This window comes from Pinus tabuliformis, chromosome 8 (assembly GCF_031772625.1).
Source record: "Pinus tabuliformis cultivar Carrire ecotype Pingquan chromosome 8, CPIR1, whole genome shotgun sequence".
Taxonomy (NCBI): Eukaryota; Viridiplantae; Streptophyta; class Pinopsida; order Pinales; family Pinaceae; genus Pinus; species Pinus tabuliformis.
The window spans coordinates 1,875,262,128-1,875,281,793 of NC_142294.1; the positions used below are offsets into that span (position 1 = coordinate 1,875,262,128).

At 36.2% G+C, this 19,666-nt stretch overlaps 2 pseudogenes across 1 annotated transcript; both read left to right on the forward strand.

Moving 5' to 3' along the window:
* The first annotated feature begins 6,051 nt into the window (after nucleotides 1-6,051).
* LOC149243854 (uncharacterized) lies at nucleotides 6,052-13,742 on the forward strand (annotated as a pseudogene).
* Nucleotides 13,743-16,018: 2,276 nt separating this feature from the next.
* LOC149243855 (lipase-like PAD4) lies at nucleotides 16,019-19,350 on the forward strand (annotated as a pseudogene). The gene is made up of 4 exons (XR_016245809.1): nucleotides 16,019-16,066; nucleotides 16,739-17,063; nucleotides 17,200-17,955; nucleotides 18,463-19,350. The product of XR_016245809.1 is annotated as a lipase-like PAD4 (transcript).
* The last annotated feature ends 316 nt before the right edge of the window (nucleotides 19,351-19,666 follow it).

A 19,666-nucleotide genomic window follows, 5' to 3' on the forward strand; every position in this document is an offset into this window, starting at 1 on the left:
AGACTACTTCGGCTTCTAATGCTTCCCTTTCTTGGTTGCTTTCTTCCAACTTATTTTGAAGCGACTCTTCAATAGATGTGTGTTCTTCAACTTCATTTTGAGACCTTGAACTTGTTCTTTAGGAGTATTGGAATGGATCTTCTCAGCCTTGAGCTCTTTTATAAGCTTTATTGCCTCCTTAGAAAATTATTCTATGGTCAACCCTTCTTCTTCGTTGTTTGATACCTCTTGTTTATTGTGCTTGGCCATAAACAATACTCTCTCATTGGCTTCTTCTTCACTGTCACTGTCTTCATCGGATGATGAGCTATCTTCTTTAGAGAGAAAGTTCCTTTTGAATCCTTTCTTCTTGCCTTGCTTGTTGAATTTCTTAAAGCCTTTCTTTCCTTTTGAGTTTCTATCACTTTGTTCGGACATTTTGCTGTGAAATGCCTAAACTCACTACAACCGAAACATATCAATGGAAGTTTACCTTTGAATTTTCCCTTACCAATTTTTTGTTTTCTTGTAAAGTAAGCATATTCTCCATTTGAAAAACCTTCTTCATCATCTTCTTTTTCTTCATACTTGCAGGTGCAGGTGTAGGTTTTTGTCTTTGAAGGTTGTTTGTCCTTATTGGTTTTCTTAGATGCAGCAAACACAATTTCTAGATGCGAAGTACCCTCTTCTTCATCAAGTCTCATTTCACATTGTTATGAGAACTCCATGCAATTCCTGTTTGCTAGTTTGTCCAGATTTGCACTGTATTCTAAGACCGATACCTTTGGGTTGAATCTTCCTGGTAAAGTTCTAAGAATCTTTCATATAATATTCTTCTCGTCAACAGGCTCTCCCAATCCTTCCAAAGTGTTGGTTATTTCATCAACATGTTGGAAGTATGCAACAATGTTGTCATCTTCTTTCATTCTGAGTTGTTCAAATTTTGCTTTCTAGATTTGAAGCTTTGCTTCTTTGACATTTGAGTCACCTGCATATATATTCTCAAGCTTGTCCCATACATTTTTGGCGATTTTACAACTCAACACCTTATGATAAGCAAATTCAATAAGTCCACTGATACTAATATTCTTTACTTTTGCATCATTTACCAAATTCTTCTTACCTTGTTCATCCGTGATTCGTGTAAAGCCATTTTGAACAATGTCCCATACTTCATAACCTTGCGCTAAGAGATAGACCTCCATTCTTCCTTTCTAGAGTGCATAATTATTTTCATTGAATAAAGGTACACCATTCTTGGTATACTCCATGATCTCCTTCCAGTTGTTAAATTGCTATTGAAGGAACCAAGCTCTGATACCAATTTTTGGAAAAGACTGAGAGGAGGGGTGAATCAATATTTCTTACAATTAGCACTTTTAAAAATTTTCAGAGCATTAGTTAATCTTCAATTATTATTAACGTTTATGCAGTAATAATAGTAAATAAAAGAATATAGGAGGCACAAGGATTTTAGGTGGAAAACCCCCTCTGGTTCAAAAACCACCGAACGCTTTTCTAATAAATTATTTAATCTTCAACCCCAACTGAAATGAAAGCAACAACTTCCTAGAATTCTAGAAAAGCATTCTTCTCAAGCTCCCACTGAATGGACGCTCCAACGCCAGATATTCTTCAGTAGTCAACTGAACAGATGGCCCAACACCCAATGAACTACAACTCACCCTAGCACCACCCTACCACCTTGACGTTTTCACATGCTTGAACATGTTGGTGACTTCATGCACTAGCCTAGCACCACCCTACCACCCTATAAAAGAATAAAATAAGAATGGACTCCCGTACCAGGGAAAATGGTCCACTTCACAATGATATAGAATGATGTAGAAGAAGAAGACACACTAGACCATAACCCCAACTATGACACAACCACCTAATGATGATCCTAGACCTCCTGACACTGCCTCTTCAACTCTTGGCAGATGGACACTTGTACAACTTTTACAATGATACTTTTACAATGACTCTGTACAAAGATACTTTTACAATGTCTGTATGCATTGCTTCCCACTTGAAGACTTCACGTGGTGAACTTCTTGCTGTTGTTCTGCACCTTGATTGTTGCTCTTGTCATGCTACCCTTTCTCACTCTTCAAAACATTATATTATGCATTGAAACTTCTCTTGATGAATATATAATACCTACAAAAAGTCTTCAAGGAAATACCCATGACATGATAATAGTAAAACCTACCTCATTTGATAAAGCATATGTCAGTGCTAAATAAAAACAACAAATTATAATACAAAGAACCTAATGAAATTTAGGGATGAACATGAATATACAGAAGATACTTACCTATATCTTACCTCTGTTGCATCATTTTGTTGCACCTTTCTCTTTGCTGCCCTAGAAAGTCTGGTCATTTGCACCCCTTGACAGCACTTGATCTAGTTTATTCTTGCCTTCTAGGAGCACGATATTTAATCTGATGTATCTCTATGATTTCAGATCACCAATATGTGATCTTCGGTCCTATTGTAGCCCTCTGAGTCTTCTTTCCAATTCCACAGGTATGACCCGCTTTGGACTCTTCAAGACAAAGTTATGCCCAATCTCTCACAATGACCTAATTATGGACTAGTTCAGTAGAGCGAACTTGTACGATGTGCCACGTGTGCATGTTTCCCCCTTCGACCCTGAAATTGATACACATACAACTACAGTCCATTCACTATTTGCCACATTTTATAGAATTTTAATCCTCTTCTCAGAGAGAGAGTTATGACGATTTTCTCACGGTCACTTCTTTGAGATGAAATTCAGGAGCCTGCAAAAACCTAACTTCCACAGATCATATCTCCAAAAATATAGTGAACCAAGATCTGAATTTTGGTCACGGCGTCCATCAGGATTGCGAATCAAATGGGTTTTAATTTCAAAATCTAAGACTTCGGAGAAATGAAGTTATGGCGAAAATTTTATGATCACTCCATTTAGAGGATATATGAGATTTCTTTTTATAGAGTTGAGAGGGGCTTCTATAGAGAATGTTGGAGGGATTTTAGGAGCTTAAAAAATTATTAATTAATGACTATTCAATGACCAAAACCAATTATGAGTGCCATGCCACAACCCCATAGGGTTTTAGCCCACTAACTGGGGTTACTAACTTCAAACATGAATATCTCTCAAACCGTGAAGAATTACTTGGCATGCCATATATCAACGGAAACATCTCGATGAGTAGAATCTATCTAGAAGATCCTTGACTCAAAATAGAGTAATTTGTCAAGTAAAAATTCCCTTGCAAGATCAGGGTAGCCCCTGGTGCTGCTTGGGTTGACATCAATGGAAACCTCAGATGATCTTTAGATCAACATAATCACCACAGTATACACTTAGCCAATAATTACCTTAGTGCATACTAAACATGCGCTACATGGTAGCTACTCCCTACTGCTTAGTTTAAACATAGTTAAATAAAGTAAAAAACAAGATTAAGTTTTAGTGTGTGACATATTGATAAACTTATAATGAGTATACCCTTTATAATGGTTTTGAGAAGTCGTCTAAATTTTTTTCAACTACTTATACAAATTAGATGTAAATTAGTCATCTATTATTTAAAAGTCTCCCAGTTACTCATGGTTGTCAGTATTTAACTATATATGAATATAGTTGTCCATGATAACCATGGAGGAGCATTGTATCCATGGCTAACCATTATTGAGGTGGTTAAGGGTGAATGAATATGGTTGTATTGTTGCCCATGGTTGAACATGATTGAATTTATTTGACCATTGTTAATTATGGTCAACCATAGTTGATTATGGATGAACATAGTTGGCCATTGGTGACTATGGGCTAATGTGGTTAAGTATAGTTGTTAATGTTTAACTATAGATGGATATAACTGACAATATTGACTATAGTTGATAATTGTTGAACATTGTTGAGTTTGATTGACCATTATTGAGGTGGATTGACCATATTTGACCATTATTCTGCTTGTTTGACCATTGTTGCCAACATGTAACTATAGATATATATGGTTGACCATGTTGACTATAGTTGATTGCGCTGCCCATGTGAACCATAAATAACTATGATTGAATATGATTGAACTTGTTAACCATGTTATACTAAAGTTATGATCCCATTAATTTAAGCTACATAAATCTCATCAATAGAAGTAGAATTAATTGTGTTCGAAGTTTAAAAAGATCTTTATTTTTGTACAAAATAAAACCTAATAAAATTTAAAATTTAATCATATCAAAATTTATATTAATATAGCTTTAACACAATAAAATAAACAATATTATATTATATTAGTAAAATAAATACATTAATTATTATAATTATTGAGATTTTTCTTCTAAATAATAATTATTAAATTATCATAATATTATAATTATTAAAAATATATTTTATAATAAAAAAATTATAATATTAAAATTATATTAATTTTTTTTTAAATTTAAATTATTTAATTGTTCAACAAGATTATCAAACATTTTTATAAATTTTATATATAATTCACCAAAAATTAAAAAGGCGTGACACATTAAAATGTGCTGACAACATCGTACTTAGATCAATGGTTCTTTATTTAAAGTTCGTTGATAATTTTTATTGTTATTAATCGTAATCCCCAATTCCATGAAAGGACTTGTTCTCCCTTGAAATCCAGCCATGTGTTTTCGAATTGTTTCCATGTCTCTTTATGATAAAGAGAAAGTAAACTTAAAAAATAATTGTTATTCTTTAATGGGGAGCTGAGACACATTACCTTTGGTATTAGTTAAAGAACCATATAAATTAACAATAATTAATTATATTAAATATTGAGCATTAATTTATGTACTCATATTAACTAAAAATTTATATTAAAAGATAATTGTGATGTTGTTATTTTAAACATTTACCATAGTCTATATGGAGCATCGATTTATGTATTTGTATTAACTAAAAGTCTATATGGACACATAATTGTGGTGATGTTATTTTAAACGTAGTTGTCTATGAAGGTGGAGGAATTGTTCGGACAAGCCAAAAGTGGTCGGAATCCAAACAAAAAAATTTCAAAAAATCTTGTAGTTATAGTGTTTGAATCATGTCATTGAGGGTGGAAATGGATTCAGCACCATCGAAAACCTTTGAGGCACCTAAAATTATGAAGTTTAACAACTTTTACTTGGATTTACAAAGATCCCTGCCAGATTTTTTCAAAATATAGCTAGAATTTCCATAACTTCTAGGGAAAAAAAACATAATCGTTAGACTACGACATTTTAAACATCTACCAGAGCGTTGCATTAATGAGGGGAGAGAATATCGCTTGCTGACTGAAAGAGATAAAGTTAATAACAAGCTGACTCTTCGTAATAACAAGTCCATTCTTCATACTCTGCTCGGTAATTAATAACAAGTCCACTCATCGTACTACACTCATTATACTCTTGCCACGACCCAACCCAGAAGGTAGCTGTTTCCCAACCCATTGGACCTGCTTTCTAAAGCCCTGCGTTCCTTGGCCCTGCTTTCTCCAGACCCGGAACTTTCTCATAAGCAAGCACTTTCCCACCAGCTACTTTCTATCTAGGCCCTTGACTTTCTCTTTAGAAATAACTGGTTTGCCAAGGCATTTGGCAATAATATGCTAAAATGAAACCCGCCAAGGCATTTGACAATAATATGTTAAAATGAATAACCAATGTGATCAACTGAATGAGAATAAAATAATTTACAAAAATTTAAAATATATATATATATATATATATATATATATATATATATATATTTTTTTGAAATTGCACTCTACCCAACTAAAAATATTTGAAATGTTTAACTAAATTAATAGGCAGTCAATTTAATACCCAATGAGTAATACCTGGCTAGACCGCAGAGATAATAATAATTTTTGCTTAACTATGCCAAAGGCGTTCTCTCTATGAACTTCGGTGTGCAAACATTGTTCATTGCAACCAATCAGAATCCTTCATTTTCGTCGTTGCAACTAATTAGGATTCTTCGTTTTCGTCGTCCTTTGTCGAGTAAGAAACTTACGAGTGGAAAGAGTTTTGAGTCGTGTTGCTTGACCGCAGATGGCTAGCACAACACCGTTGCTTGATCGCAAATGGCCGACACAACACCCTGACACATATCAGCGTACAAGAAATTGGTTCTGGCCTTGATCCCTCGCATTGATTCCTTCCTTCAACTGTTCCACACTCTTGTTGTTAGATTCCTGTAGTCTAATTCAACAACAAATCTTTGCCTGTTAGAAAGGAGTGGGATCAATAACTACTAGAATATACACTTGAAGAAGCGCTTGTTGTAGATGGGAATTGACCCTATGACGCACAAGCCCAAGTCCGAATCAATTATTGCAACCGATGCTTAATTGTCTAATGGGTCGTCGAATTTGAGCCATATGGTGCAGTGGGAGAGCGTGCACCTACAAGTTGAATTGAGGATGGCGCGTGAGTCCAAGCTTAGGGCCAAGGGCTTCTGTTTTGCTCACTTGAGAAATGTTAATGCAAGTTCAGATTTGTTGAAATATTAATTTCATCTGTGCGCATTTACTCCTACGAAAACAGCTGAGGAAAACCACTCAGACTCCATCGGACCGCTTTTGCGGAAGGAGTGGTATTCCCTCAAACGCCCCCGATGCAATCAAAATTTGACGCGTGTTCATAGTACGGTTTCAAAACCACTTTTTATCGAGACATAATGTTCGGGTGACTTGATCGAGCGATGATCGTTCGATTAAAGTGAAGGTTTGAAGCCGTTGATTAAAGTCAAAGTTGCATACAGCCCTGCACATGAACATTGCGTGAAGTAAAGTTTTGTTTGACCGCCAGTAAAACATAAATGAAATTAATTGTGTTTGTAGAGTATTGGTAAAGAGTTTTAATTTTAATGTTTTTTTATTTTTATGGAGGTATGGGCATAGTAAAAAAAGTATTTTATGTATTATATATATATATATATATATATATATATATATATTATATATTTTTATATTATGTTGTTCGTTGACTTTGTATTGTAATGAAAAATGCACAGCAGTGCGAATCAAAAACCCAGAACAGAGTAGTGTAATGTAATGTGAGGGAAGCGCGCAGTGAATACACACAATAGTGTTAATGGGAATGCACAACAACGTGTGTAAAATTTTTTTGGTTGATTCAGTGAAATGAAATGTAATGCACAACAGTGCCAATGTGTGTTTTTGGGTTGAATATGCAATGTAATGAAATGAGAGCAACAACAACTCGCGAATGTAAAAGTTTTTTTTATTTTACAGCAGTAAATGTAAAAGGAAATTTTACACACAGTAATGTAAAATTTCTAAAAAAGACAGAGAAAATTTCCTTTTGGAGCTGGTGTAATCCCTCTATGTGAGGAAGAAGTTTGTATCAGGCATCTTTTTAATGAATACAAAGTTTTTGTGGGTGTGTGTGTAACACTCTGTTCTCAGAAATCAATTGTAGCTTCCCTGTCCTAAGATCCTGTGGCAAAATAGAGCATTGTCTCCGTGTTCAGTTTATTTGTTTTGGAATTTACCAAAAAATTCCCGACAGTGGTATCAGAGCTTGTCCAGGCTCTTTGAAAGTGTCAAAGAAGCTGAAGGGAAGGATTTTCTTACTGCAGCAGCTTCTCCAGCAGAGTGAAGACTCAGTGAAGAAAGGATCCAGGTATTTCTCAAAGTTTTTTTTGTGTTGCTGTTGAAGACACTCAGTGATTTTTTAATACACAGTAAAATATGTGAAGCATAGTTTAGAGTGCAAGAATGGTTGGCTCCAGTTCCAGCGCAAGCACTAGCATGGGTATCTTTAATACCTAACTCCCACAGTTTAATGGGAAAAACTATCACTATTGGGCAATAACCATGAGAGCCCTGTTTGCCTCACAAGATTTATGGGAACTTGTTGAATATGGGTTTGAAGAACTAGGAGATGAAGATGAGTTTAATAGATTAACTCAAGCAGAGAAAGATCTATTAAAGAGCAATAAGAAGAAGGATTCCAAAGCCCTCGTATGTTTGTATCAAGCAGTGCATGAGAGTGTGTTTCCAAGGATAGCAGCAGCCAAGACATCCAAAGAAGCATGGCAAACTCTCAAGACAGCCTATCAAGGAATGGAGAAAGTGAAGACAGCAAAAATACAGTTGCTGAGGAGAGATAATATTGACTCATTCTTCACACATGTGATTGGTCTGGTCACACAGATAAGGTCTCATGGAGAAACTCTTGAAGAAAGGAGGATTGTGGAGAAACTGTTGAGGGTCCTACCCTCAAAGTTCGATGTGATTGTCACCACCATAGAAGAGACAAAGGATCTCACAAACTTTTCAGTTGATGAACTTCATGCATAACTGATAACACATGAACAGAGGTTGAGTAGAAATGAAAACTCATCTCTAGAACAAGCCTTCAAGACCCAGATGTATTTTGGAAGAGGAAGAGGTCAAGGCAGAGGAAACAAGAGAGGAAGAGGCAGAAGCCAAAATAGAGGTGGAAGGAACAGTCCAGAAAATTCTCAAGGAAGAGGCAGCAGTCAACAAAGTGGACATCATCATGCTCAAGGACAAAGGTATGAAAAATCCAATGTCCAATGTTATTATTGTAAAAAATATGGGCATTATGCAAATGAATGTAGGAAGAAGCAGCATGATATGAGTAATAGATCTAGTGCAAATATCACTAGAGAAAATATTAGCCAAGATAATGTGCTTTTAGCTTGTAACAAGGCTGAAACAAACAGTGAAGATATATGGTTTCTAGATTCCGATTGTAGTAACCATACGACAGGAAACATAGCTCTATTTTCTGCTTTAGATCAAAATGTGAAATCACAAGTCACACTTGGTACTGATAGTAAAATTTCTGTTATGGGAAAAAGAGAAGTAAAAATATTTACAAAGAAAGGAGAAAAGAAAACCATAGTAGATGTCTATTATGTTCCTGGAATGAAGTGTAACCTCTTAGGTATTGGACAGCTTGTTCAAAAAGGTTACAATGTCTTCTTTGAAAATGATGTATGCACCATCATGGATAGAGCACCCAACAAAAGATGCATTGCTGAAGTGAAGATGACGAGGAACAGGATGTTCCCTCTTAGAATAAGAGCAGATTTGAAAAACAAAGAAGTAATTGTAGCAGTTACCCAAGAGGCTTTCCAAAGTGTACCAAAAGATGAAAATTGGTTGTGGCACTTGAGATTTGGACATCTCAACTTTGAAGGTCTTAAATTGTCGAGTAGAAAAGGAATGGTAAGAGGATTACCATTAATAGAGAAACCGGACAACCTTTGTGAAGGTTGTATATTGGGGAAACAACACAGAGAAAGTTTTTCATCAGGGAAAAGAATAAGGGAAAAATCACCCTTAGAGATTGTCCACTCAGACTTATGTCGACCAATGCAAACTCCATCACTAGCAGGCAGCCAATATTTTCTAACTTTCATTGATGATTTTACTAGAAAAACTTGGGTTTATTTCCTAAAGAACAAAAGTGAAGTGTTTGAAAATTTTCAAAATTTCAAAGCACTTGTGGAAAACCAAAGCGGGCTGCATATCAAAGTTCTTAGAACTGACAGAGGAGGTGAGTATATCTCCAAGGAATTCCTACGGTTTTGGAGAGAAAATGGAATACACAAGCAATTTACAGCAAGGTACACTCTGCAGCAAAATGGAGTTGTTGAAAGGAAGAATAGGACCATCATGGATATGGCGAGGAGCATGCTAAAGGCAAAGCATTTGCCAAATGATTATTGAATTGAAGCTATACACTGTGCAGTATATATTTTGAATAGGTGTCCTACAAAAGTTGTGATGAAAAAAGTGCCAGAAGAAGCATGGAGTGGGAGAAAGCAAGGAGTCACCCACATGAAAGTTTTTGGTTGTGTGGCCTATGCACACATTCCAAATCAACTAAGAAAGAAGTTGGATAGCAAAGGGGAGAAATGTATTTTCATTGGATACAGTGAGGAATCCAAAGCTTACAGGTTGTATATCCCATCTACCAAGAAGTTTTTTGTGAGTAGAGATGTTCAATTCATTGAGGAGGAAGCTTAGGATGGAAGCATAGAGAAAACAATGAGTGTTAAAAACTGTTTGTCTCATAAAGAAGATGATGAAGAAATCGCTGAAATACATCCCCAAACAACAACGCCAACACAAGGGCAGCAAGTGACACCCTTGAGGAGAAATGAGAGTGCTTCTCCTAGCACACCACAAGGAGAAAATTCAAGTGCGTCTTCAAGCACTTGTACACCAAATTAAAGAGGTAAGAAATTCATAAATTTAAGTGATATTTATGATGAAGGTATGAATTCCTTGTTTGCTTTGTATTGTCATGTTGATGGCCATATTCATTTCGAAGATGCAATTAAAGATCAGAAATGGATAGAAGCTATGGATGAGGAGATGAATGCCATAGAAAGAAACAAGACATGGGATTTAGTTGAGCTACCAAAAGGTAAAGAAGTCATTGGAGTTAAATGGGTCTACAAGACCAAAAGTAATGTTGAAGGCAAGATAGAAAGGCACAAGGCAAGACTGGTTGTCAAGGAATACAAGCAGCAGTATGGGAGAGACTATGATGAGACTTTCGCACCAGTTTCAAGAATGGAAACAATGAGAGCAATGTTGTCCACAACCGCACAAAACAAGTGGAAAGTTTACCAAATGGACGTGAAGTCAGTATTCCTAAATGGAGTGTTAATGGAAGAGGTTTATATTGAACAACCTCTAGGATATGAAAAGAAAAACCAAGAGCACAAAGTGTGCAGATTGAAGAAAGCTCTTTATGGGCTGAGCAAGCGCCAAGAACGTGGTACAGTAGGATAGATTCCTATCTACTGGAAAAAGGATTTGAAAAATGTGAGGGAGAACCCACCCTCTACATCAAAGAAAAGGATGGTAAAATACTAATTGTTGTGTTTTATGTTGATGATGTTATTTTCACAGGTAATTGTGACTACCTTACTGAAAACTTCAAAACAGTCATGAAAGAAGAATTTGAGATGAGTGACATGGGTTTACTGAGATAATTCTTAGGAATAGAAGTAGATCAAAATGAAAATGGAATTTTTATTTCGCAAGAAAAATATGTAAATGAAGTGTTGGGCAGATTTAATATGCAGGATAGCAAGACAACAATCACTCCCACGATAATGGGATTAAAACTGAACAAAGAGGACAGCAGCAAGGATTTTGATCCTAGCTTGTATAAGAGCATAGTTGGCAGCCTAATGTATTTGACTGCAACTAGGCTAGATATAATGTTTGATGTTAATTTAATTTCTAGATTCATGGAGAGGCCAAAAGAGGCACATTGGCAGGCAGCAAAAAGAATTCTGAGGTATGTTAAAGATACTAAAAGGTTTGGCATTTTATATACTGTCTCAAAATGTTCAGATTTAATTGGATACACTGATAGTGATTGGGCTGGAAGTGTAGATGATCGGAAAAGCACATCCGGTTATGTCTTTCACATGGGTTCAGGAGCCATTTCATGGGCTTCTAAAAAGCAGCCTATTGTAGCATTGTCTACAGTAGAGGCAGAATATGTGGCAGCTACAGCAGCAGCATTTCAAGCAGTTTGGATGAGAAGAATGTTAAGGAGCTTAGGCCAAGAGCAGGAAAAAGGAACGGTGATTTTTTGTGACAATAGCTCAGCTATTGCATTATCAAAGAATTCGGTGTTTCATAAGAGAACGAAACACATTGACACAAGGTTTCACTACATCAAAGAATTGGTTAGCAATGGAGAAATTGTTTTAAAACATTGCAGGACTCAAGAACAGGTTGCAGACATTCTGACAAAGCCATTGGACCAGAAAAGCTTTGAATTTTTGAGGAAGTGTTTGGGTATGGCTGATAGCCCAGCAGTTGAAATTAAAGGGGAGTGTTGAAATATTAATTTCATCTGCGCACATTTACTCCTACGAAAATAGCTGAGGAAAACCACTCAGACTCCATCGGACCACTTTTGCGGAAGGAGTGGTATTCTCTCAAACGCCCCCGGTGCAATCAAAATTTGACGCGTGTTCATAGTACGGTTTCAAAACCACTTTTTATCGGGACATAATGTTTGGGTGACTTGATCGAGCGATGATCGTTCAATTAAAGTGAAGGTTTGAAGTCGTTGATTAAAGTCAAAGTTGCATACAACCCTGCACATGAACATTACGTGAAGTAAAGTTTTGTTTGACCGCCAGTAAAACATAAAGGAAATTAATTGTGTTCGTAGAGTATTGGTAAAGAGTTTTAATTTTAATGTTTTTTTATTTTTACGGAGGTATGGGCATAGTAAAAACGTATTTTATGTATTATGTTTTTTTATGTTGTTCGTTGACTTTGTATTGTAATGAAAAACGCACAGCAGTGCGAATCAAAAACCCAGAACAGAGTAGTGTAATGTAATGTGAGGGAAGCGCGCAGTGAATACACACAGCAGTGTGAATGGGAATGCACAACAGCGTGTGGAAATTTTTTTTGGTTGATTCAGTGAAATGAAATGTAATGCACAACAGTGCGAATGTGTGTTTTTGGGTTGAATATGCAATGTAATGAAATGAGAGCAACAACAGCTCACGAATGTAAAAGTTTTTTTTATTTTACAACAGTAAATGTAAAAGGAAATTTTACACACAGTAATGTAAAATTTCTAAAAAAGATAGAGAAAATTTCCTTTTGGAGCTGGTGTAATGCCTCTGTGTGAGGAAGAAGTTTGTATCAGGCATCTTTTTAATGAATACAAAGTTTTTGTGGGTGTGTGTGTAATATTCTGTTCTCAGAAATCAATTGTAGCTTCCCTATCCTAAGATCATGTGGCAAAACAAATCATTGTCTCTATGTTCAGTTTATTTGTTTTGGAATTTACCAGAAAATTCCCAACGGGATTTATTCAGTTGATTGCGGAGAACCAGCCCACGGTTCGAATCCGATAGGGAAGAATCAACGATTCCTAGGTTGAGCTCTGTTGGGGGCTTTGATTGTATGAAAATAACACAGAAATGGGACAAGTTTCAGGATTTGAGGTTGGGAACTAAGTTAGACCAGTGAAATTTGTCTGCTTTGGGGGGTTCATTGGGTTGTTTTAATGCATTGGAGAATGAGAACTGAGCTAGTAAGACAAGTTATCTTGGCCTTCTGCAACAAGCTATGTTCCCTTCTGCTCAGGGCAATAAAATTCTATTTAATGAGGCTAAGAAGTTGGTGGAGAGCCAGAAGAATAGGCAGGCCACCCTTCATTGGAATATTTATCACATAGACTAGTCTGAGAATTGTGATGAAAAGAAACCCACTATAGTTTCTGAGAAAGCTCACAGCGATGTCTAGAGCTACAGCCATGAAGAAAATGTTGAGCCAAACGATAGCCATCACGAGATTTTGTTGTCCTTTGTTATGTTAAATGATGGGAATTTCTCCAATGCGAGGTCAAATGTTTCCGAGCTCACCAAAACCGAACAGGGTGTTGATGCCAGTTATGATAAAGTGGGGAATTCTAACAATATTCTTATCGAGTTTCAACACATTCAATCCGATGAAATTAGTAGCAGTGGTGGGTTCAAGTCTGGTTCGAGCTACGATGGTTTTAATGTTGTTATTCTTTTCTATCTAGTAGTGACTCCCTTTGATGGCTATGTTAAATCTGGTTGTGGCAAGAATTGATCCCTATGCAAGTTGTTTGTTGACGATAATAAATAATACTGGAGCCATATGTTCAGTGTGTGTAATTCTCTTCCTAATGGAAACCACAATGGAGTTCAGAGTATCTTCTAGGGTCATTTTATTGTCTAAAATTAGGCTGAGATCAAATGAAGGTGTGCTCAATTTTGTACACAAGGATTTATATATTTTGTAATGCAGTTGTGTGGCGAACTATGAATGGTATATCCATATCTTCATTCTCGGAATTGTGCGTTGTGCGCTATGTGTTGTGTGTGTTTTTGGCACACTGTTTGTAATTGCAAACTGTGTTCAGCATAGGAGCAGACATGAAGTGTTTCTAACTGAAAGGGTGGAATTTAATCCCTTATAAGTTAAAGCTTGAATCCATATATTTGTTGGGAATAATTAAATTATATTCACATATTATGGGATGTATTTAGAGCTGAATGTATGTTAGTTCTCAACTCTTTAAATTGTTGGATTTCATAAAAACCATATAAATGGTTTTGTAATTATATGGAATAGTTTGAAATTTACTAATTAATTTGGTTTTGTAATTATATGAAATAGCTTGAAATTTACTGATTAGCGAATGATTGTCCAAAGAAATCTTGTTATTTTCCTTGTTAAAAAAAAAATGTCTTCGTGGTTGTGCGAGGCTTCTTTACTTTCTCTCTTGGCACAAAGACACATTATTATGGCTAGCCATTACTTCATAGTGGAGAAAAATACAGAGTTGGGCGTAGTTTTGTTGTCGTTGATGCCAAGTTTGTAGATAATTACCACTTTTACTCACTCAGTCACTTTGTCAAAGGACTTGAGTTGATGTTTCTATTGATTGTGTACAATTTCTATGGCCAATCGTGTCGTAATACTCTCGCCTACTCTCGCGTATCTCTTTATCACTTTTTCCATGTGGTTTATGGTCGAGACATGGCTATTTGCAAGTTTCCTATTTAATCCTTCTGGATTTGAGTGGCAAAAAATTGTAGATGACTGGACAAATTGGAACAAGGGGATCAACAGTCGTGGAGGTACTGGTGTGCCACAGGAAAAGAGTTGGGAATCCTGGTGGGATGAAAAACATGAGCATTTCAAGTATTCAGGCTTGCGGGGACAGATTTGGGAAATCTTGTTATCACTTAGATTTTTCCTTTACCAATATGGAATTGTTTATCACTTAAACATTGCACATTGTAACAAAAGTGTTATGGTATATGGACTATCCTGGTTTGTCATTGCAATTGTTTTAGGGGTATTGAAGACTATAGCAAGGGGAGGCAAATGTTCAGTGTAGATTATTAACTCATTTTTCGGCTTCTTAAGGGGCTCTATTTATTGGTTTCGTTTATGCTTGCATTATTTTTATAGTTGCGGCTTACTTGTAGCTGACTTGTTTGCATGTTTCTTTGCATTCATGCCTACTAAACAGACCTTGTTGCTCTTTTACTTGATTATAACTTTCCACATTCCCACTCCTCCTTTTAGTGTTCCTTTGCCCCTCTTAATACAATTGCTAATAATAATATTTTGCCTAATCTACCACTGTGCACCGTATCGTAATGACTTCATGGACTATTGGACCATGTGCCCTTGTCAACGTCAATTCGGGGGTCAAAACGGAGGAGACGGACGATGTGAAGAGGGATGGAGTCCCAAAAACGTTGATGACGGAAATCCGAAAAAGAGGGTGGGAAGCAGAAAATGTGCACATCTTTGGGAGTCTAGCGTACGCCATTTCTTCCCACCTTCGCTTTTGTCCAATCATGGCTCTATATATAGATACATATGGAAAATTCAGGACCTATCTTCAACAATTTAGATACCCAATATTTTACCCATTTCACACGAAGTTTCGGGAAAGAATTTGGGAATTTCTTCCCACCTTCGCTTTTGTTCAAACATCGTTTTATATAGATACATATGGAAAGGCGTTGTCTATTAAGGTAGTGAATAAATTTGTTTAGACGGTATTTGTTTAAAAATCTATATATTTTTAATCGTGTTTGAATTGTATTTTTTAATAGTAGAAATGAATTTAATATTATTACTGAAATTATATGGCATTCAAAATCTTGAATTTAACACAAAAATTTAAATCAGATTTAATCAAAGTCATGCCGAAATTTCCATGGAGCCAGTTACTATGTCCATATGGAAAACGTTGCCAGTACGGCACCCAGATTGTTCCACAAAAACCAAGAATTGACGGCGACCATATCATTCCACGCAAATGAACGTCGATTGACCTTGACGACTACAATTTCCTCCTACTCCGTTACCCATTGCACTGTTCCTTCCATCGATTTTCCGGGATATTGCCGTCCTCCTCCAATTTTATGCCTATATAATACACCTCCGTGCATGCTAATGATACTCCAAAACAATTGTGAAGCAATAGCAAATAAAATGGAATCAGAGTCGTCTACCCCGCGGTAAGCATGAGTTTGCAACTTACATTGTGATATTATGTTGCGTATGTTTTAAATGGATTGGTAGTGGCAGCATATGGTTTTCACTACACATTTTGATTTTGTGTTTATTTCAGAAGGTGAACCTTACATTTATTAAAATTATTGTGGTTTGGAGGGGGAATGTGAAATTTGTGTAGTGGGTGATAAAAGAGTTTTTCTTTGAGGTTTCATCGGACTTTTCGGTGGATTTATCTTTGTCTATGGCGCTAATTTCAATGGGTTTAATTCAATTACCTGCCGGCGCACAGTCATAACATCGCTAACTCTATTCAGCATGTAATCCTTAACATACTCAAAATTCTTTTTCTTAAGCATTGGGAAGGTTTGTAGGATTAACGTCCGTTCCGACTGAACAGTCTAGGCTCCAATCATTGATTCTGTATGTTGGAGGAATTGATAAATTGGATTTTTCAGTGTAGTAACATCTTTATAGTTGTCGGTTTTGTCTGAAGTGATAAAATGATGGTATTTATTTGTAATTTTGAATGGGGTCGTGGTAAACAGTGGTACACAATGGTCTGGTCTGTAATTAGTAATGAGATTTTGATTCCGTCAAGTAATGGGAGATCCAATAATCTGGTGCTTGACTTTCTGGTAATATATAACTGCTAATTTACAGAGATGTTGGGGCAGGTTCACTGTTGGTCAGGAGATTGCAAATTTCCTTGTCTCATGCGGAATACTGTCCAAGGCTTGGGAAGAGGCACGTCTTGCAAACAACTCAGAGAGTTATAGTGTGAATGAGTATGAAGGCGTTGCATACGTTGCCTTCCCTTCGTTTCATAAAATTGAAGGTTTCATTGTCAAGGAGAGCAAATATGGAGAGGGCAATATACAAACTGACAACAAGGTCTTCTCTGGTTTCCTCAAGGGTAATGATGACCAACCAGCACTCGTCCATCAAGGAGCTCTTAATTTGTTCCTACATATTATGGAGAATACAGATTTCCAAACACAGGTAAATTACTTTACCTTTCAGGATGGAGTGATGTTGGTTATTCATAAAAAAGTGATTGCTTCTTGGCGTATTAGAGATTAAAATTTTGAAAAAATAGAATAGTAAGATTATATTGATGTATTTCATGACCAAACAGATGCAGACTTACACGGATTCAAAACAAAGGAAGCTCAAACCCATTATATTTGTGGGTCATGCCTTGGGAGGAGCAGTTGCAACTTTGGCCACACTATGGGTATTGGAAAAGAGGCTGAGGCAAACTTCTTCTTTTTGTATAACATTTGGAAGTCCTCTAGTGGGGGATGTAGGACTTGGTGAAGCAGTCGGCCGTGAAAATTGGGCAGGCAACTTTTTTCACGTGGTTTCCCAACATGATATTGTTCCTCGTATGCTCCTTGCACCATTTGAATCAATTTCTGAGCCCTTGATTAGTATTTTTCCTTACTGGCAAGGCATAATGGCCAATGACAATAAATCTGTACCTGATTCTTTTATTCAAGTCGCTTGTAGGACTCTTCTTAATAGTGTCCTGCAGTATAATTACGCAGTAACAAACTACGGGCCTGACTCTCTCAGGGAGTTAGATGGAATTACCAAGAGAAGCCCGTATTGACCTTTTGGTACTTACATGTTTTGTTCAAGCGAGGGCGCAGCTTGTATTGATAACTCTGAGACCGTGTTGAAGATGCTTATTTTGACAATGCAGAGCCATGAAAAAACTTATGATAATATCGTACAGGATTGCTTGTCGGTGCATATAGGGTATGGTTCTGTTTTGAAACATGTCATAGAAAAGTCAATTAGTGGAGAAAGAGTTGCAAAACCTGATTCAGAGTCCTCTTACAAGATGGGAATGTCATTACAACTCGAAGCCATTGGTATTAGGGTTCAGGTGATACTCAATTCCTTTTTTAAATACGATTTGAAAGAACTAAAAAGCAATATTATTGCAGTTGGTTTTATACAAGTCAAATGACTTATCAAGTACCATAGATTTAACAATCTGGATTTCTTATGGAAGGAGACATTGGAAAAAATTTAACCCTCGAAGTGAAAAGTTCTCCACATTTAATACATTTAGAATTAATATATATGAATACATAAAGGCGATACCTAACATCCCATGCCCGGCAGATATATAGATATATATATATATATATATATATATATATATATATAGCTGCCGGGCATGGGATGTTACGTATCTCCTTTATGTAAGTGGAAAAAGAGGCTATCCCCTCACCTTGCTTAGCATTTCTGTTAGTTTCTTATGGTGTAAGATTTGATATTAAATTCGAATGTAAGCACTGATAGTTATCTGCATTCTCTATATTTTACTTTCTTCTTTTCACGTACTAATTGATGCTTAAAACGTGTTCTTGAATTTGGTGTCGTGCAGAATGATTATGCACCAATCGCCTTACAAATAGCCAGACACATGGAAAACAAACATAACACAAATGTTGCTAAGCTAGCATTTGAATTAAGCGAGAAGCAATGTATTATGGCAGAGCTTGAATGGTATAAAGAGCGCTGCGAGAAGGAAGATGGCATCACATATTATGATTCCTTCAGGAAACATAATGATATCAATGCTAATTTGTGCAGGGAAAGGCTCTCTGGGTTCTGGGATAATATTATTGAAATGTGGAAGAGAAATGAGCTGCCAAGTGATTTCCAATCCCAGAACAAGTGGATAAACGCTGGCACGGCATATAGAAGACTTGTAGAGCCTCTGGATATTGCGCATTATTATCGCTTGTCTAATGGTAAAGGAAACTATCTTTCAGATGGGCGACCCAGTCGTTATAAAGTTCTTGAGAAATGGATGGAAGAGAAAGAAAACGCTCGCGGTTCAAGAGGTCAGAGACGTCGTACAAAGCTCGCATCCCTCACTCAGGATTCCTGCTTTTGGGCACATGTAGAAGAGGCTTCGAAAGACTTGGAAAATCTCAAACAAGATCAACTCCAAAAGCTAGAAAGTCTTGAAATGTTTGCAGATTATGTGACAACAATGATCAACCATCGGAACATTTCCTCAGATGTTTTCTTGGAAGGAAGCAGCTTCATGAAGTGGTGGAAAGAATGGAAAAAATACAAGCAAAATCAAATTCCTGGCTGGAATTCTCCTTTATATGAAATAATGCAAAGTGAAAGCTGGAAGGGTTGAACTACCAGACTATTGGGATGAAAAACTGTTTTCAATCCAGTTATTGCTTCCGAAATGATGTAGTTTCTTTTCATTAATCCTTTAGTAATTAGGAATATCTTAGCATGCCTTTGATCCCGTTATTGCTTTTGAAAGGATGTAATTTCATCTTAATTGTTTAAAACAGTGTGTTGACCGTAATGTAATGCGTGGAGGAATGAACATTTAAACGTACAAGCTTATTTATATATCCTTCAGTGTTCCACGAATCCTTTTAGTAGCTGTAGATTTTCTATTGTTTTAATAATTGAGGAATTCTAACTCAAGTCAATTCAATTCAATTTAATTTTTATATATATAGTTTTTAATTTCTCATTAATCCATTATTTTTAATTTCTTTATACCATTAAATTTCTTTATAATAATTGATATAGATTACTTATCACCTAATTGT